This window comes from Dipteris shenzhenensis, chromosome 15 (genome assembly GCF_047967505.1).
Source record: "Dipteris shenzhenensis isolate YYH24624 ecotype China chromosome 15, Dip_SZ_1.0, whole genome shotgun sequence".
NCBI classification, from domain to species: domain Eukaryota; kingdom Viridiplantae; phylum Streptophyta; class Polypodiopsida; order Gleicheniales; family Dipteridaceae; genus Dipteris; species Dipteris shenzhenensis.
The window spans coordinates 34,877,838-34,894,634 of NC_141610.1; positions in this window are offsets into that span (position 1 = coordinate 34,877,838).

The following is a 16,797-nucleotide window of genomic DNA, read 5'->3' on the forward strand; positions in this document are numbered from 1 at the left end:
GTGCACATGTACCGATGGTGACTGTGTTGTACTTCATGACTTGCTCTTGAATCCTTATCACAACATCAACTCAAAATCATAATTTAGCTCTACTGATAATACGATAGAGGAGGCATGATTGAAAAATATATGAAAGTAACAAAATAGAAGAAAAATTCAATAGTTAATTAAAAGTACAACAGACTACGAAGAACTCATTAGAAATTGATAGGTACAATAGTCAACAGGAAGATATATGTTATGCTATTAGTACATTAGCTTAGTATATGTTTGAGGCTTAGTATATGTTTGAGCCAAAGTAGTGCTAGGATGTTGCAAAAAGAGTATTTAAGTACCTCAAAGGTATATAATAACTTAGAATTCAATGCAGAGGAAGTCAGTCTTACTTGAATATTGCGATAGCAACTATGTTTGAGGTTATAGAAAGAGATCAACCTAAGGATATATATGTTTATTGGGCAAGGAGAATTTGAAGCTATATGGTTGAGGGAATTACTCTTAGAGATAGGCCACATGGAAAAAGAAGCATTCACTAGCTCTTGGTTTAACCGAGACAAAGGACATTCCCATTGAGGAGATGTGATGAGTGTAATGGTCAATTGTCCTTCAAATATCCAAATGATCATTTTGAGGCAAGGCCAATTTCACAATGTTGATCTTCATAGATTGTGTTGCAAATGCCTAAGGTCATGTGTATTTGTGTAATTTACACACTAGCACAAAAAATGCCACATAGCACTTCAGAAGTTCTCCCACATGCAAAACATCGTAGATGTGGAAACCCCGGTAGGTTTATAAAATAACTCATTTTGTTCATACCATGTAGATTTAAGGTGGTGCCCCCTTGCCCAAGCTTGTGCTCTCTTGGTTTTATGTTCATCTCTACTCCCACTTCATTTCTAAGAAGATCTTCATCATTAGAGTCAAGAATATGAAATGAACTACTCGTGAGCTAAGTTTTTTTTTGCCGAAAAAACAGTGCTAATTATATTACTTCGAGAACAAGATACAAGAGGTCAGCTTATAGCTAACGGGCTGCGTTCACAAATCGGACACAGCCCTAAAAGGTAGCATAATAAATCATCATCCTCTCACGGAGGGATAAGACGAGTGTGAATGAACAGCCATCGGGGTGGTGAGTAGTGCCACCGAAGGCCCTGCGTAGTCTGCTCGAAGAAGAGGCCCTGTGTGTCCCAGGCCCAGAGGAAGCGTCTCCGCTTCTCCTGACCGAGGCCCGGGAGTCTCCCTGAATCTGGTCCCACTGGCCTCTGAGGGTATGAATAATCTCACTCCAAATCTCCGCCATGATCTGGGCAGTCGATAAGGAGGTGCCACCGAGGATCTGTGCGCAGCGCGAGGTCCAGATGTGCCACCCTGTAATGCTGCTAATAATCTCCCAGACTGGCTGCCTCTCTCGAACTCCTGTATCAGCCTCTACTAGGTGCTGCGGGATACCCTCGAGCGGTCCCCATGTCCCCTGTGTGATAAGGAAAGTGGGGTCCTGCTGGCATGCCTCGAATAAGTGATGAAGACCAGGTGCGGTGCTGCACCAACAGAATGCGCCCCAAGTGATCAATCCTAGCTCTGGTGCTGCGTGAGTAAGAATCCCGAAAGTCCACCTCCACACTTCCTGGGTGCGAGTGCAGCTCCACAGGCAGTGTTTTGGTGACTCCTCGTCCGCATGGCAAATCTGGCAGCATCCGTCCTGGCCTATCTGCCTCAACCAGCTCCCCACTGGAAGACCTTTGTGGGCAAGAAGCCACAGGAAGTATGAGATCTTCCGCGGCCGCCAGCTCTCCCACAAGGCCTTCCAGAATGCCTGCAAAAAGAACCTGGAAATACCCTGTGCATACCAGCTGGGTCGCTGGGTGGGGGGGCGGCTCTGCATCCTCCCGAGAACTCGCCTGCCCAGGGTCGTACTATAGGCGAAGAAGGAAGTCGGCCCTTGTCCTGTCACAATCTCTGGCCACCACCACTCTCCTGGGTCCCAATCAAGCTCTGACAAGGCCCGCCCCTCCCAGAGCCAAAGACGCCAAAGTTGCAACTGGTCCTGCTCGATGCTAGGGTCGGTATGCCAGACCTTCCCCAAAAGGCCTACGACCCGAACCCTCTGCCACGGGAGTAGGGGGTCGATGAGCGCATCCTCTCTCCTGAGTCGTCCATCCCCAGAAACCGCAAAGAAGGAGATAGAGGAGTCATCCATACGTCCTGCGATCACCAGTGGGATGCCACGGGGGGTGAACTGTCCCAGCTAGCGGGTGTCACCAGGCATGAGGACCTGAGGCTCAGAAGGAACCAACCAAGCAGCTGGGATCGCACCGTCGATCTCCGTGCGTCTCGCCTGGGCTCCACGTGCACCTCCACCTGCGTCTGCAAGATCAGTCATCTCCAGATGTCTGTACGTATCTCTCCAAACTCGAAGGGACCGGGCTGGCCCCCTCATCCAGCGGTCCCACCTGATATGTGATCTCTCCCCCAACTGAAGGCCCTCGGCATCTCTGACCTGACCGTTCCAGATAAGCGGCTGGCGATCGATCTCCTCCTGACAGCTGGGAGGGGACTGAATGAGACTGAGGCGGAGCCGCCTCCAAACCATGAGGAGGCTACGAACGAGTGGGGAACGGGGCTGAGTGAGCGGGGCGGAAGTGAAGATCCACCTGAGGGACTGTAGCCACTCTCTCCACCTCGGCGCGGGACACAAGAGCCGACTCCCTGCTGAAGTAACATCTTCCACGTCTGCCCCCCAGGGTCAAACCGCGGATGACAAGCTTGCCTAACAAGGCCTGACTCTGAAGCTCTGGATCGATGACCCCCAGGCCACCCTCCGCCTGCGAAAGAATGACTGTCTGCCAAGCAACCCTGGCTCTGGTATCTCTATGACCATCCTCCCCAGACCAAAGGAAGTTCCGAACCAACCTCCTGAGCTGTGCCACGCTGGATCTCGAGAAGCACCAGCAGGAAGCCACATACCAAGCCGTGGCTAGGAGGACCTGGTTAACTACCAAGGCACGACCTGTAAGAGAGAGCTTAGCAGTGCTCCAGAAAGCCATCTTCCGTCGGATGGAGTCTAGCACCGGGAGAAACTGCTGAGCTGGCGTGATGTCTAGGCCAACCTGAAAGCCAAGGTATCTAGCTGTCTGTCCCCGTGGAATCCATCTGAAACCCAGAAATCGCCCCCACTAAGAACACGCCCTAGGGTCTGTGAGAAAACCAACTGATTTGTTCCAGTTGATTTTCGCACCAGCGGCCGAGCAGAAGACCTCCAGGGCCATCCGCACCCTCTCTAGCATCCTCTCATCGTCCTGGGCATAAAGGGCTGTATCATCTGCGTACTCCTAGTCCAAAAGCTCCGTGTCCTCCCGGAGTGGAAGGCGAACACCCCTGATCCCTGTGGACCTCGCCCGAAGGTAGTAAGTCATGGCCTCGGCGAAGAAGAGAAACAGGTAAGGAGCAAGGGGGCAGCCCTGACGCACTGATCTCTCCAAGCTAAAGCGCTCACCCATCCTGCCTCCAATAATGACTCTGCTAGACGCTGTCATGTACAAAGCTGAGATACCCTGAATCCAACCTGCCGGGAAACCTAGCCGCTCCAGAGTCCCCTCCAAAAAGGACCAGTCCACGCGATCGTAGGCCTTCTCGAAGTCGAGAAGTAGAATGGCAAGGTGTGATCCGCTGTGCTGAGCCCATTCCGCCGCCTCTGAAAAGGTGAAGACATTATCCAGGATACTGCGATCCTGGACAAAGCCTGTCTAAGTGTCATGGATGAGATCTGGGAGTAGAGGCCGAACTCTGGCACTGATCATCTTGGCGAGGATTTTGTAGGCAGTGGTAAGGAGAGTGATCGGACGCCACTGGCGGATCTCCTGTCTATCTCCTCCCTTCGGGATGAGGCAAATCAGTCCCGAGGAAAGGCTCTCTGGCATCTGACCGCTGCTGAAAATCCCCTGCAGAGCTGCAAGGAGGGGCTGATGGATCTGGTCCCAGAAGGAGGTGAAGAATGCTCGGGATAGCCCATCCTCACCTGGGCATTTCTGTCCGTCGATAGCCATCAAGGCCTCCAACATCTCATCCGAGGTGAACGGTGCCAACGTCGCCTGCATGCTAGGCTAGACCAGGGATGGAATGTGCCTCCACACCTCCTCACGGGCACGACTAGCACAAGGGGCAAGCGACTCCTGCTAGAAGAGGGTCCTGTAGAAGTCAGTGGCCAACCCCAGGACCTCTCCCGGATCCGTAACGATGTGACCATCCGCTGTCCTGAGACTCCGAAGCTGATCACCTGCAGCTCTCTGGCCATGCGTCCTGAAGAACTCCCTGCACATCCGGTCACCCTTCCGGGCCCAGAAGGAGAGAGAGGCGTGATAGGAAAACTCTGAGCGACATTGGAGTGTCTCCTCCAAGAGGGCTCTGGCTCGAAGGGCCTGGATCCGAAGCTCCTCCGAGCCCGGGGAAGCCTGCTGGAGTCGCTGAATGGAGGCGAGGTCCCTCCGAAGAGCTCTCTCTCTGCCCCACCAATCCTGTCGAACCTGTAGGGCTGCGAGCTGGCAGATCTGGCTGGACTCCTGCAGAGCCTGTGCAACCGAGTCTACCAGATCCACGCACTCCCCCCAGTCTCTGTCCCAAAGACTGCAAATACTGCTGCGCACGTCCACCCTCGAGAAAATGGAGTCGGGGATCCTGCATGACCGGGGGGGAAGGGTCTGGGCTGCCGAATCTAATGATAGGAGCACATGCGCATGATCGGAAAGTGTCGTCCCTGGAATTATACTCGCCTGACCGCCTTTGCTGATGGCCCAATCACTAACATAAAATCTATCAAGCCTCTCCAGGAGTCTGCCTCCTTCCCTGTGGAAGCCCCAAGAGAAGTCCAGGCTCCCGTGCCAACGCCGGAAGGACGGGTCTCTCCAACTGTCCCTCCCTCCTGTCGCGAAGATGAAAGAGTCCCAAGCTCACTGCTCTGCCTGAGCCATACCTGTGAACTCCGGACCTCTGCCCTGCTGGTCCTCCAAGGTCTCCAGATTGTTGAAGTAACAATCCAGGAATCCATGTCTGGAAGAATCCCTGTAAGTGTCCTCCAGAAGGTGGCTCTGCATCGGAGGTCTGTGGGGGCATAAATGTTGAGGATTCCTATTTTGGATCCCTCCAAATCCAGGCCTACCCAAAGGGCTCGGCCTGGGATCAACGTGCCGTGACCGAAAACTCCCTGGGCTAACTGCTCGCACACGGAGGTACAGACACCCCCACTTCTCCCCTGTGCGCCGATCGAGGGCTCCCAATAAGTGTAGGAACGTCCAGGGAGAACCTTCCCGCAGCTACGGGAATGAGCCACAGAAAGCTTGTGCTCCTGGAGCAGAAGTACATCCAAACGACCAATCACTGCAGGCTGAAGTTCCTGTCGCAAAAATGCCAAAAGAGTGAAACCCGTTCACATTCCAGGATACGAGGTGTAGGCTCATGGAGAGGGATGGGGGGCTGCGAACAACTGTCTGCTCGCGGTCGAAGTCGATGAAGAATCAGACATATCGGAATGGAGGCGCTGCCGCTTATGAGAAGGTTTGGAGGGGGAGACGGGGTCGTCCTGCCCGTTCTTCAACACCTTCAGCAAAGGCGAGAGGCCTTTGGTGCCATGAGCAAATGCTTTCTCGAGCCAGCTCGAGATCTCGGAAGTGGTCATCCCATAGAAGGTTCGGAGTTTCTGATGGGACCAAGCTCTGACATCCTGGGAGAGAGGCCGTGACAGGGGAGGTCTGAGGATCACAATCAGTCGGAAGCGTTTGGCGGCGCAACGCCACCGCAGGCGCACATTGCCCTCGGACCACTGAGTCTCGAGAAGCTGCCCACCGGACGGGCCTATCCAGGAGCAAACCTGGGCGTGTGTCTGCTCTCTGAGAGCCTCCCAAACCGAGTCGTCTGTCCAGGTCTCGGTGCCATCGCTGAGGAACGTGAAAGCGAAGCTAGGGCCATCCCTAGGGGCCAAGGCGGCAATCTTCCCATCCGCCCCTTTGCGGAGCAGGAAGATACTGATGTCGAGACAAGCCGGGAAGGTCCCAAGGTCGGCCACATCCAAGTAGTCTCAGGGGCCAGATCTGTAAAAGTTTCGAGGAAGCTCTCTCTCCTGAAGCTGAGACCCATCAGAGTCTGCCACTGAGGGGCTAGCGGGCAGGGAAGCCTGCTCCAGTGGTGGTGTAGACTCCGGGTGTCCTGCCAGCGGGGGGGGAGGGGGAGGAGGCTGGGGGGTAGGCGACTCGGACTCCACGGAGGCGACTGGCAGAGAAGGTGAAGGAGGAGGAGCGGGGGCTGCTCTCGGCTAGGAAGCCGACGGTGCAGCTAACACTGTAGGAGAGTCGAGGGGGACGGGGGGGGGGATGGGGATGCATCTGGAACTGGGGCTGAGAGGAAGGAGGAGGAGACTGAGGAAGAGGAGGCGGGGGCTGAAGCTGCGGGTCGGGCGAAGGGGGGGGAAACTGGGGAAGGGGCTGGGACTGAGTGGAAAGGGGCGGGGGAGCGGGAGAGAGGGGAATCTGAGGCTGTGAAGGGCGAGCTGCCGTCGAAGAAGAAGCTCTCCCAGGTCCCTGGGGCGGCTGCCTGTCAGGTCTCTGGGGTGCTGCTGCAGGAAGGGTAACCTCTGCCTCCTTGCTTTTATCCGAAATCTTCTTGTTCTTTCCTCTTTTCCTTCTAACCTCGGTCCAACCGCCCACTAACTCTGGACCGGACTCCGGCTGCCTCGGCTCCTCCTGACGTGGCTGTCCGGGGGGGGGTGGGGGCGGAGGAGGCGGGGGCGGGGGGGGTCGAGACGAGCTGGCGAAGCGTGGACAAGCAGCCGCCAAGTGCCCAAAGCCGTGGCACCTCAGGCACTGACCTGGCTGTCCGGTGACTATCATGCTCTGGGTGATGCTGCCGGCATCTGTCACAATCTCGATCACTGCAGGGAGAGTCGCAGGATCTGCCACAGCCACACGGACTCAGGGGGCTCCTGCCGTGGTCACCGCGTCGGCGAAAGTGTCGTGCATAACCCAGCCAAAGTGGGAGCCCAAGTCCCTGACAATCGGCCGCAGCTCAGCAGCAAGACCTGGAAAAACTAGTGTCACTGCGTGGCGAGGTATACGGAACCGAACATCAAAATCCGCTGCGCTGAATCCACGGTACCACGGGACTATCATGATAATCTTTCCATCCACCGATGTGGGGGAACCGGCAATCAGGTTGCTCGCAGCTTTCTCATTGGAGAGTTTAAGCCAGAAGATGCCCCTTCCCATAAGGGCCACCTCCTCAATATGGCCATCCTCTAGCAGGAGAGTGGACTGGAGCCAGTCCCTGATGGCTGATCTGGAGGGAGAGTGTCCAATGACTCTACCGTAAACAGAGGTACGGGCAAAGTCAATGGCAACCTCCTGAACACGAGATGATTGTTGCTCTGTCAGGATAACGCGGTAGGCATCTGGAGAGGGAGGGTCCGACTGGGCCTCCGGCCGGGCAGGGGGCCGCCATACCGCCAAGACTAACTGCAAGCTTCCGATGAGGAACAGGCTGCCACCCAAAAAAGGGGGGGCGAAGCGGGAGGGTGGAGCCTGGGTGTGGAGAGGACGGTTGCGGAGGCGGAAGGTGGAGGCGGGGTGGAGGAGTGGAGCGGAAGGGCGGGCGAGGCGAAGTGAGGGGGCGGGGGGGTCGGGACGAGGGGCGGGGTGAAGGGTCCGGGGTGCGGGGAAGACGGGGGGCGCGGAAGGGCGGGGGGGCGGGGTTGGTGTGGCGGGGGCGGAGAGGTGAAGCGGGGGGCGGGGAGAGTGGAATGGAGGCGGGGGGGGTGGGTGAAGCGAGGGGGGTCGGCGGGTGAGGCGGAGCAGCGAGAGGGGGGGGGTGAGGTGAAGCGAGGGGGGGGTTGGGTGAAGCGAGGTGAGGCGGAAGGGGGCGGGGTGGGAGAGAGCGGAGAGGTGAGGGGCGGCTGAGACGAGGGAAGGGGGGGGGAGTGGAGGCGAGGGACGGCGATGGAGAGGCGAGGTGGAGGGGAGTGGAGGGGCGAGGTGGAGGGGAGCGGATAGGCGAGAGAGCAGCGAGGGGGGGGCGAGAACGGAGTCGAGGGCGCAGCGAGGTGGGCGGCGAGTGAGGGGGAGGGGGGGCGAGGGTGGAGGGGCGGGGGGTGGGGGTGGTCACGGCGAGGGGAGGAGCTAGGGGGGGGGAGGTAGAGCTAGCGGTGGGGGGGGAGGGGAAGCTCGCAGGAGCTCATCAGAAACTTGATTTATGCTGATTCAAGGTGAGAATGGAATTGCTCTCGTGAGCTAAGTTTAGATGGTCGTCAAGCAGATGAAAGATGTTGCAATCGTAATCCAAATTAGTACAAAAGGAACAATTGATTTACATAATTGGTCATTGCGTTTGGTTGAAAAGATTGTGGTGTGAAGCTACCATGTGTGGGATTTTGACCAAATGCCTGTGAGTCAAAATTTGTGCTAGATGTGGCGCTCTCTAAAAAATTATATAAAAAGAAGTATGTAAGGAAGGGCTAAATGATTGGCCTTAGGTTGGGTTTGGACCAGGTGGACGCCATCTGCACAAAAGGGGTGTTCATGAGGTGGAACATCTCCATTCAACGACGTCCATGTCCAATAGAAGACTCCTTTGTCTGCCACCCCTCCTCCCCCCTTCCCCCTATAAGCAATGGCCAAGCAGACACAAACCGATTAGAAACTGTGGAGCACTTAAACGGCCAGTAAAAACCTACGAAGGAATCCATGAGCAAAGAAGTCCCTTGCCTCGTTTAAACCCAGGTGGTGTCGTGTTCGTTTATCTGGTCTCAAGCAGGCCCTAACTATATCCATGGTGCTTCTACTTCCTAGTGAGAAGGGTCTAAAGATTGGTTTTTATTATTATCATCATCTTTTTGGCCCTGGAATGGGTGTGGTTTTGTGTAGATGATTTGAGAAAAGTCATGTTGTTTAGGTTGCTATTAAGTGTAATTATATTGGTAATTGTAGTTAGCTGGAACTTTAGAGTTAGATTGTGGTATCCTCTTTTGTAGGGGTTAGTGGCATTGCCCCTTGTTTTTATTGCGTTGTATCGAAATTGAAAGAGAGACCAAGATGGAATGCTGAACTGCGTGTCGGGATTGAACTCACGACCAGCACAGACACACCCACACGGTTTAACCGCGTGGTGTAAACGCATCATCATCATCATCATCATCATCTTCTTCTTCTTCATCTTCATCATGATCATGATGATCTACTTCTTCATCATCATCATCATCATCATCGTGTTCTTGTTGTTCTTGTGAGTGAGCCTTAAGAAAACTCGACTTGAGATGATGGCTATGGAGATGGCCTCTTGCACAGGGTCCCTTGTGGTTAACCCTTCTTGTTCCTGCTCCCCCATCGCCATGCGAACACCAAGACCTCTCATCGCTGCTCGCCCTCACTCTTTCTCCCTCCACCTCCACCGTTCCTTGAATTGCTTCACCCTCCCCCGCGCCGTCGACGGCAACTCCCCCGCCAGTGCCACCGATTCGCCCGCCTCCGATCAACCCCAAACATCTGTCACCCCCCCCCCCGCTTCGTCGGAGGGAGCCCTGGAATCGGAGACCGACGGTACCCAACGCACGGAGCAAGAAGAGCTTGGCAAAGCTCTGTCCCAAATGCGGCAAGAGCGAGTGGCTCTGGGAAAGGAAGATCCTTCCAGCACGGAAGAATTTTGGAGCGGGGTTTTGGCAGAGATTAGGCTTATCGAATGGCCTTCTATCCAGAAGGTACTGGGGACTACGGGAGTGGTGACGGGTATCATAGTCGGATCCTCTCTGGTGTTGCTCACAGTCAATGCAATCTTAGCTCAGCTCTCCGATAAGATCTTTAACAATGCGCCTCCTGCGTAAGGAGCAAAATCACATTGGGAGTAGAGAGCTTCCAGACTACAGCTGGCAGATATATATGATGGCTGTCGACACTTTCCCTGCGATATGCCGGTTCCTAAGGGCGTGTTGTTGTCATTTCTAGCTACACTCGATAGAGCGAGACGTTGGACAGGTTTTGCGTTTAGGAGGTGGGAAGCAGGTCGTGCGCCTAATTTCAGCGCTGCGGCTCCCCGTTTGTAAAGTTGGTGGTAATCATCGAGCCACCGAGAATCCTTCATTCTGCGAAATGTGATACCCACTTGCTTAAGGAGTGTACCGAGCGTACGGTTTTGAGAATGTCTAAAGGACGCTTTTCGACAAAGGAGATGTTCTGGCTTCTGTTCGCTGTAACTCAAACAGGTGGAAAGATTATATTTTTGCGATCTATAGCATGGGTGAGCTTTCGCGCTTAGGAAAAAATTCTGACGGATTGTGCGGGCATATTTTGTAAATTTCATATTCGAAAATACAATCCTCTTCGCCTAAGTAGACGAAAATTGAGAGATTAGTCCGCTCACTTTTTTTTTGCGTGAAGAGATTAGTCCACTCACGATATCTGCCTATTGGCCCAAGGCGAACAATCCTTACAATCTTTTAATGATTCGATGCACATGGGCTAAATTCGTGCCTAACAATCGATGGCTTATTGCAACTGGAGTGGATCAGCTTTTGTTTTCAAGTGCGCATTTGTTGAAAGGATAATCGACTGTGGTAGTAGCCTTGAGGTTTGTGGATTTGCCCTCTGCATGAGAGTAGCTTCAAGGGTGAGGGAAAGAAAGTAATAGAGGAGGGTGGTGTCAGCTTAAACTTGGGGCAGTGTATAATCTCTTCTTGACAAAGAGTGATGCTAAATTTGGAATTAGTTTAGGCTGAAGGCATGTCTAGCTCAAGTTAAGAAATAGTCAGCAGCAAAGGAGTAACCTCTTAATTCCCCTTGTGGTAGAGGTGCTACATCCCAAGCTAACCATAGTTGTCTTGTACCCATTTTTCACCTAGCATGGTGGGTATTAAAGGGCTAGCTTGTAAGTCTTGTTAATATAGCTGGGCATTGAGGGTGTATACGAGGCTTGGTCCTCACATCCAGTCACCCCACCATTGTGAAGCTTGGTCCTAGCCCACGGGACTAGTATACAGAACAACATCCTCAGGGTGCATGATGGTGGAATGGGAATTGGGATGCTGTAGCATAGGCTTGTTTGGGGAACCCTACACCTTGGCTCAGGTTTGACTTCGCCTATTCTAAGTCTATGACTGGGAGGTAAGCTGGGGTGACTCGGCCTATCTTAGGTGTATTGCTGGGAGATGAGCTGACATTTTCTCCCTAGGCTTCATTTCATTGTCATCAAACCTTTATCTGATCTTTTAGCCAAGTGTTGCACCAAGGGTGGTTACAAGAATAGGGACTTAACATCTGATCCGGTTGTCATGAGATAAGAATAAAGCATTCGGATGTTGCCAAAATCGCATTTCGTATGCAACATGCCCACTACGAATTCTTGTTTAAGTGCTAGCCTTTGTCATGACTGCGTCTGCCCTTCACCTCCGGAGTGCCGACAGATAACTCAGTACAAAGATCTTTGTATAAATGGATGCTCAAGTATCTGTGGGTGTGTGGATTTGTATGTGTGAAGCATATGTTTATACTACGGTGGGGGGCTGATGACATCGGCGGGGATGTCATAGTAGTTAGTCCCTCCTATATGTGATGGAGTTTATGTTTTTCAATTTATGGGTGACTATCATGAGATTGAAACTGCACTGTTTGTTGTTTTTTTAGAGGATGAGTTTGGGCATGCTCCTAAATTCATATATATATATTTTGTATATGCAATTTTGTCTAACTTATACTCCGTCAACTTTCCAATTATTGATAATGATCTCGTCTCTTAACATCTGAGAAAGTTTGTAGTAGTCTTACTCGATAATATACTCATTTAAGGTAAATCATTCAAGAAGTCGAAAACAACTTAGGAGTGTCGTAGAGGTAGGGACAATCCGGAATAGAAATTATACGCTAAAGAATCAAAGTGAGATCCGGTGAGCAAAAGTTGCCTTATCTTTGAAATGTAATTTATGTTGATGGATTTCAGATGAACGATCCGGAAGCAATCTATGAGGCAAGCAATTTTTTAGTATTCACTGGTCTCTTCTGAAAGCTCGTCAGAAGAGTTGGACTTTGAACTTTGTTATGGGAATAGGTTGTAGATGCCGTAAGGAGAATGCTATTTTTGTAACAACATATCATCTGGTTTATATCTCTCACACAAAGGGCTTTGCCAAACCAATAGGTTCTTTGATAATGTTTGGTAGGCAAGCAAACCGCTCAGAGATTTGGGAGGCCAGAAACCCACATAGGTGGTGTGGAAAGTAAGTCAGCACAACAAGATTCCATTGGGAATGATTATTGTTAAAAAGTGGCAAGGTTTGCGTGCCTAATATAGAGGACATTTGCTGTTGTATACTGTAAGTACTAAGAACGTCATGATGCTCCAAGTGCTTGATTTTAAAGCATAATCAGAGGTTTGTCAGCTTAATAAGACTGAACACCTTAGGGTTGGAGGATTGCTGCTCACCTTTTCATTGCTGGTATTGCGATATTTCTTTCTATCTTAAATGGTGTGTTGCCCTATCAGCTAGATTTAGATGCTCGTTTGGGAGAGACTAAAATGAAATTGTTTAGAATTCACAAGCAGTTGTAGCTTGAATGAAGAGATTTTGGACTACTTTTTGATTAGCCTTCTCCTTTAGTGCTAGCCTTCGTCATGGCTGAGTCTGCCCTTCACCTCCGGAGTGCCAATAGAAACTCAGTATGAAAACTTTGTATAAATGGATGCTCAAGTATGTGTGGGTGTGTGGATTTGTATGTGTGAGAGCATACTTTTATACTATGGTCTACACCCACTGTTGGGCGCTGATGACGTGAGTGGGGATGTCGTAGTAGATAGTCCCTGCTATGCGTGATGGAGTTCATGGTTTTCAATCTTATGAGTGACTATCGTGAGATTGTAACTGCACTAGTTGTGTTTTTAGAGGATGAGTTTGGGAATGTTCTTGGATTCATCTAGGTATATAGAAATGTGTTTCCATGGATATATTCTAGTCTTACAAAGGTATATTTTTCTATCACCTTAGCGGACATGCAAATTCTTTGAATTTTCGTGCAAGTGGTGATCAACTGTTCAATTATATCAAAATATCTTTCGCGGGTGCAGAAGTCCCAACACCTAAATTTTCTTTTTAGGACTTTAGAACAACGTAAATCTGAATTTGTACGATTGGATATATTCTAGGTATATGTATTTCCATGGATCTTGGATGAAGGGCATGATGTTATTTGGGTTGTAGGGCCATATATTAACCAAATTATCTGGGCTTGGCGGACCTCGGAATGCCACACGTTGGATGCAACACGGTATCCTGTGCATCAATCATCTGCTTGCAGCTATGGTTAGGCACATCGTGTTGGCTGGTGGAAGATCAGTTACATGGTCCATGTTAATCTGCTCAAATGGCTGGTCTGGAACCTCAAGGGGCTGGAGCAATACAGGCAAATTCTCGTGAGAAACTTGACTTTTTGGCAAACCTGACATTGTGTAACATACTCGTGTAGATCACTGCGAGGATGTGGCTACAAGAATTTGTTTTTTAACTTTTTGAGTGTGCTGTGCACACCTTTGTGTCTGCCCACGGTCAAATCATGAGCTGCATGCAACAACTAGGTTGGAATGGTGAAAGAACCCACAAGTGTCTGTGTAGAACAACCACCTGTCATGTTTGGAATAATGATTGGAGTGATTGTTGATCATACCTTTGTACCAATGAGTCCAAAACTCAGGTGCGCCATGGTACTGGTGTTGCTTCTTTGGGATTGTGGCTTCTTGGAATTGACCATGCTCCTTCCTGTTGAGAGCATCAGCAACCACATTGTCCGCTTTACAGGACATACTTAATCATGCTCCCGAATTGCTGAAAGGTCTGGCTCCATTAGATCTGTCTGTCAGACCAATGGATTGCTGGCATAGTTTGAAGCCATTGCAACACTTGGTGATCCGTGCGAAAAGTGAGCTCCTGCCCCAAATAGGTGTCGAAGGTCAGAGGACAGAACCCACATGCGGAGGACATGAGTGAGTTGTACCAACAACACAGGATAGGCCGATGAGAAGGCTGCCTTGGTGGCAGATCTGAGAGAGAGGAGAGTTGCCACGTGGGCATTAAAGATAGTAAATTGAAGTTGGCTGCAATAGGTCCTGCAGTGGGCAACAAAGCTGTAAACAGCTGCATGCCTTCACGACATAAGGTACTGGGCTATTCAGAGGCCAATGGTTGGCGGCTACTGTAAGCAACTTCTGTCTCTGTTTTCTAACAAAAGGAAGTGCTTCCAAATCCTCAAGGCATGGATGATTTGATTTTAGCATGGTGTGATTCGTGGGCTGTATGTCACAACAATATTTCTTTGTGGGAGGTGGGGGATCTTTGGAAACAATCAGAAAATCGTCGAGAAAGACAAAACTAACTTACCAATGAGCGGCTTGAAGATCTGTACCATGCTCCGGTTGAAAGTCGTGGATGCTCCGATGAATTTGAAGGGCATGATTACAAACTCATACTGGGCTTGAGGAGTTTGTGAATTTGGATATGAAGGTAAAACATCTTGGCCCTGTTCAGGTGTTCCAGGTCAAAGGCATGGGGAACCGACCCTTGATTGTGAGTTTGTTGAGGGTGCGGTAATCCATGCATAATCTGGACGTGTTGTCCCTCTTTGACAGAGGATTGGAGCTGTGATGGAGAATTTCTCAGTCTGATGAAGCCACTCTATAGCAACTCCTCTAGCTGCTTCTTAAGCTCTTCCTCCATGGCGTTGTTGGGCTGGTACAGGCTTGCTACAGGCAGGAGCTCAATCCGTGATCCTCCAACTGAATTGATGGTAAGGATGGAGGTAGGCTACAAGCGAGAAATCTCCTTCTACTCTTGTAACTAGGCCTATTGTTGTGCTGATGGTTTTGTAGCACTGTTGACGTAGACTAGAAACGCTTCTCCACCTCATTTCATCATCTTCATTTAATTGAATAGCTGAGATCAATGGATGGGGAGAAACATCCTAAAGCCAAGGAATAAACTTCTTACAAATGGCTGGAATGGTAGTTTGATTGGATCTCGTACACCATTTAGCTCCCAAGACGATGTCAGCTGCATGTCTTGGTGCAACCCTGAGTGGCCGACTGTTGACCCATTCGGAAATGTTTAGGAAAACCTCTTTGGCTTGCATGTTGCTTTCCACATCTGGCTTGTGAATGCTCCGTTCACGGCGAGTGTTGTGAGAAGTGCATCAGTACTGAACTGAAATGGAGAGAGAGAGAGACAGAGACAGAGACACAGAGAGAGAGAGAAAGAAAGAAAGAAAGTTAAAGTCTTCAGAAGACCGATGGGTCTGCGAGACTGTGAAAAACCTGATACAATGAGCTGTGGTAGTGGAGCTACTAAACGAGCACCCACACCAATGCAGAATGCAAAAAAATGCAAAATGGCAGTGCTGAATCCTAAGTACAACATAGTCATATCTCGACTATAGATATCAACCAATCTCAGCATCATCGTCGACATTATCATAACCATCATCATCATCAGCAGCAGCAGCAGGACATCAGGATGGATGAGGTTGTGGAAGTGGAGGCATGACGTCAGCAATAGAGTGTTGTCGCCCCCCCCAAGGGTGCAGTCCTAGTATGTCTCTTGGTTGTAGCTCTGCGTCTAACCAGGGCCACTGTGACCCTCGTCGGTCGGGCTTCGACCCTAAATAAGGAGGGGATGTCCCCAAGTATGATTTGTGAGTGAACCCTCTGTTTGAGCTGTCGAGTCACAAGCTCTAGGTCACGGTCATGTCGAGGTCTCGCCTCGTGGGGGTCTATGTGATCTAGCTGAAAGAACTCCGTGATAGAGCTCTAAGAGGTATCAGTTGAGGAAGAAGTCTACTCTTGTCTCCGTGCTTGGAGTATCCCATCGCGGTGTCTGAGCACCTCATGAATGAACCCAGCCAAACATTGCTGGTCTAGGTAGGAGAGGAAACGGGCTAAATCCCCATAACTATCTCTGAAGAGGTAGTAGAAACACCCCCGGATTTCATAGTAAAAAAGACACTTGAAGATGAAATGATCCTCTGTTTCAACCACGTGCATGTCACACAGTGTGCATATGTGCCTCTCCCTGGGTAACCGCTCTGCTCTACCGCTTTCGGTACGAAGTCTAGGTGAAGAGATCCAGAATTGCCCAAGAGAGATCCTCAGCGAGTGGGGTAGGTGAATCTGTGTGTATCCTGGTGGATCAATGAAACCCTCCACTATGATATGTAAGAAGTGATCTCTGTAGAAGCCCAACTTCACCTGAAGATCACTCGGGTCCAACCAAGTTCGGAATGTGTGTAGCTGTAGTAGATCCTCACGTGTGAGCCAACCTCACACACACCAAATAGGAAAGGAGAGAGAGAGAGAGATGAGAGCGCTGCAAGTGATCTCAGGAAAAGCCCCTTACTGCTGGGGAAAACCTCTGCACAAAAGACTGCTCAAGAGCTGCACAACCATGCTCAAGAGACACGACACTGAGATGCTCTACGAGGAGTGAGGGGGGGGGGCTATAGATAGCCTCTCATCCTCCCTCCAATCAGCTGATGTAAGCAGGCTGACCCTGACCCTCTGCACTCTACAAGGGCTGGCAGACAGCCCTATAAGGGGCTGCACCTCAGCCCCATGAGTGGGCTATGGCCCTGCCAAACAGGCTGACTTGATCAAAAAGTCCGGCCCACCTCTGCCCATAAAAGGGCCAGGGGGATGGGGCTGCAGCACACAAGGGTGGCCACACATGCCCCCAAACAGTCAGCAAGATGCACCACCTCATAGGCTACTTTGTGTCAGCATATAGACCTGCAA